Below are 3797 nucleotides of genomic sequence, written 5' to 3'. Positions count from 1 at the left end.
TTCCAACCGCCATGTGGGCGCCAGGAAGCACAAGGGCCGAACTTGTGGGCATCAGGTGAAGCAGCAACCATCCGAGTAGCAAGTTCTAGAGCCGCAAGCCCCATTGGTGACCATACACAGCCAGAGACCCTGGCTCTAGAAGGTGTGAGTCATACCAACAACCGATGGGGAAGACTGGCCTCTTTGCACGCAGCTGGAGTCAGGGAAAGTTGAGCACTTGTGAGCTCCAGCGGCTTCACCACAAGGTTCCCACTGAGATTTGAACGTCAGATTGCAGGATTCAGAGTCCTGAGTGCTGCCCGTTACAACCATGGGACCTCAGTCTCGTGCTTGCCTTCTCTGCACATCAGTGACCCTCATGGGGCTGGCTTGTGTAAGGGCGGGGGCTCTTGGCCCTTTACTAAAACTTAAGCCTGGTCCTACACTAGGCGTTTAAATCGGTTTTTAGGAAGCGTAAAACCGATTTAAACGTAGCCCACAAAAACCGTCCCACACTAGGAGGCACCTTATATCAATTTTAATGGCTCTTTAAACCGGTTTCTGTACTCCTCCCTAAACGAAAGGAGTAGCGCTAGTATCCGGTATTACCATATCGGATTAGGGTTAGTGTGGCCGCTGATCGACGGTATTGGCCTCCGGGCGGTATCCCACAGTGCACCACTGACCGCTCTGGACAGCAATCTGAACTCGGATGCAGTGGCCAGGTAGACAGGAAAAGCCCCGCGAAACTTTTGAATATTTCCTGTTTGCCCAGCATGGAGCTCCGATCAGCACGTGTGGCGATGCAGTTAAAAATCAAAATAAAGAAAGAGCTCCCACATGGACCATGCGGATGTGATCGCTGTAAGGGCAGGCAAATCTGTTCTATCAGCACTCCGTTACAGAAGATGAAATTCAAAATCATTTTTTTAAAATCTCCAGACAGACGCCATAGCAGGGGCTCAGCGCACTGCTGCGTGACAACGTAACAGAAAGCCAAAGAATCAAATGGACGCTCATGGACTGGAGGACTCAAGCTATCCCACAGTTCCTGCAGTCTCCGAAAAGCATTTGCATTCTTGGCTGAGCTTCAAATGCTTCTAGGGTCAAACACCGTGTCCGCAGTGGGTCAAGGCATAGCTCGGCAATTTACGCACCCCCCCACCCACCCCCAGAAGTGAAAGGGAAAACAATACTCTCTTGACTCTTTTACATGTCACCCTATCTTTACTGAATGCTGCAGATAGATGCGTTGGTGCAGCACTCAACACCAACAATCTTGCTCCCCCCACGCTATGGATGGCTGATGGTACAATAGGATTGATATCCATCGTCATCATCAGCCTATTGGCACATGGGGCAGTGCAAAAGGGCTGGTAACCATGCCAACTAGCATCAGTGAGGTCAATCAAGGGCACCTGGCCCTAATTTTTCCCTTGTAGATGGTGCAGTATGGCTGGTAACCATCCTCATAATAGCAACAGGGGCTGAGCTCCATCAGCCCCCACCCTTCATGTGTAAAGAAAAGATTCAATTGCCCCTGAACTAGCAGAGGGATGCTGGGCTCCTCTCCTACACACTCCTTACTGTCCTGTCTGGACTATCATAGCAGCTGGAGGCTGCCTTCCACTCATATCTCACTAACAAGTCACTGTGTCTTATTCCTGCATTCTTTATTACTTCATCACACAAGTGGGGGGACAATGCTACGGTAGCCCAGGAAGGCTGAGGGAAGAATGGAATCAACAGGTGGGGTTGTTGCAGGAGCACCCCCTGTGAATAGCATACAGCTCATAATTTTTGCAGGATCTGACACAGAGCAGCTGTGCTCTCTGGTTCTCTGATACAGTGGTTCTCTAGTACACTTGCCCATATTTTAGGCAGGAATGATTCTATTTTTAGATACCAAAAAGGAGAGATTGACTCAGGAGTCATTCCCAATTTTGGCTTTTTGCGCCTCTGGCTAAGAGCAGCCAGGGGCACTTATGACAGCAGCAAATGGAACAGTGCAAAAGGACTGGTAGCTATGACCATCTTATTACCAATTTATGGTATGGTAGATGGTGTAAGTATAGCTAGTAACCATCTCTGCTATCATGCCAAAAGCAAAAGCATGCTGCTGTGTTAGCGCTGCTGAATACGTCTCTGTGAGCGGCATCTAGTACACATACGGTGACAGTCACAAAAGGCAAAACAGGCTCAATGATTGCCATGCTATGGCATCTGCCAGGGCAATCCAGGGAAAAAAGCCGCGAAATGCTTGTCTGCCGTTGCTTTCCCAGAGGAAGGAGTGACTGATGACATTTACCCAGAACCACCCGCGACAATGATTTGTGCCCCATCAGGCACTGGGATCTCAACCCGGAAGTTCCAAGGGGCGGGGGAGGCTGCGGGAACTATGGGATAGCTACGGAATAGCTACCCACAGTGCAACGCTCCAGAAATCGACACTAGCCTTGAACCGTGGACGCACACCACCGATTTAATGTGTTTAGTGTGGCCGCGTGCACTCGATTTTATAAAATCTGTTTTACAAAACCGGTTTATGCAAATTCGGAATAGTCCCCGTAGTGTAGACGTACCCTTAGTGTGTGGGTGGGGGGGGTTGGTTGGCTAGTTCCCAGCACCAATAGAAGGGGGAAGTGCCAATGGGAAATCAGGACCCTGAGACTGACAGTCCCCTGGGCACTTGCCTCTGTGCTTGAAGGAAGCAGGGCCAGGCTTCATGGGCTGGGCAGGCGGGAGCCCAGCACCTCTCCTCCTCTGAGCACCTAGAGCAGAGGCAGCTGGTGCTGACTGCTCTAAGGGAAGCTTAAAAGCAACTGAGGCCAGGGCAAGAGGAGGGGAGGACCATGCTTATGTGTGGCCAGCAGACAGCCACATGGGCCAGCCTGCTCCCTGCTGTGCTGAACCCCACTGAAGGCCACCCACAGGCCACCTGCAGATCAGCTGCTGATGCTCTGTGGCCAACATCAGAAGAAGGTAGGAAAGCAGGGCCAGCCCCCCTGGTGGGGCCTCTTATGGTTCCCACCCCAGCTGCTCACTTTGGCAATGGAGCTGCCCATTTTCTTTGGCAAGTCAGGAAGGGCAAAGGTGAGATTGGAAGCACCTGGGACTCATGCCCCAGCCTTTGTGACACTCAACCCCCAACTCCTTCCCGGGGCTCTAGCTGAAGCCAGAGCACTGAGTTGAGTGACCAAGAAGAAGTTCCAGCTGTGAAGAAAGCAGGACTTGCAGCACAAAGTGAGCACAACCACGAGGGGACTCAAATCCTGAATCATCCGATCCACAGGGAGATGCCTCATCATTTAGGCCACATGATGAGTGGTTCTAAACACTTCTTTGGAAAAGCCGGACACTGTGTTTCTCAGGTCATCTACTGAGGGGAGCTGAGACTCTCTGGGCACAAGAAGTTAAGTTCCCAGCGACACGTGAGACTTAATTGTATGAGGCCAGGTGCAGGGCTTTGGCAGGGAGGCTCGGGCATGGGGATTGAGGTGCAGCAGATGGACCGGCTGTCTAGGCACAGAGATTTAGTCTCCCTTAGGAGGAGGAGGAATCCTTCTGACAGGCAGTGGCTGTGCAGAAAAAGAGGAGGGGTTCCTGGGACTTTTTTTGCCTCTCTTTTGCCTGCCTGCTCACTCTTGTGCTGAATGGTGAAGATTTTTTTCAACAAGCTCAGGTAGCTCAGTTGGTAGCGCATCAGGCTCTTAATCTGAGGGTCCAGGATTCAAGCCCCTGTCTGGGTGCTGGTTTTTAAGTTGCCTGGTGTGCCAGGAGCCAAACTCTGTTCACAGCCACATGGGGATTCCCAGAAG

Source organism: Mauremys mutica, unplaced genomic scaffold (genome assembly GCF_020497125.1).
Source record: "Mauremys mutica isolate MM-2020 ecotype Southern unplaced genomic scaffold, ASM2049712v1 Super-Scaffold_100100, whole genome shotgun sequence".
Lineage (NCBI taxonomy): Eukaryota > Metazoa > Chordata > Testudines > Geoemydidae > Mauremys > Mauremys mutica.
Note: the sequence above shows the minus strand (reverse complement) of the source record.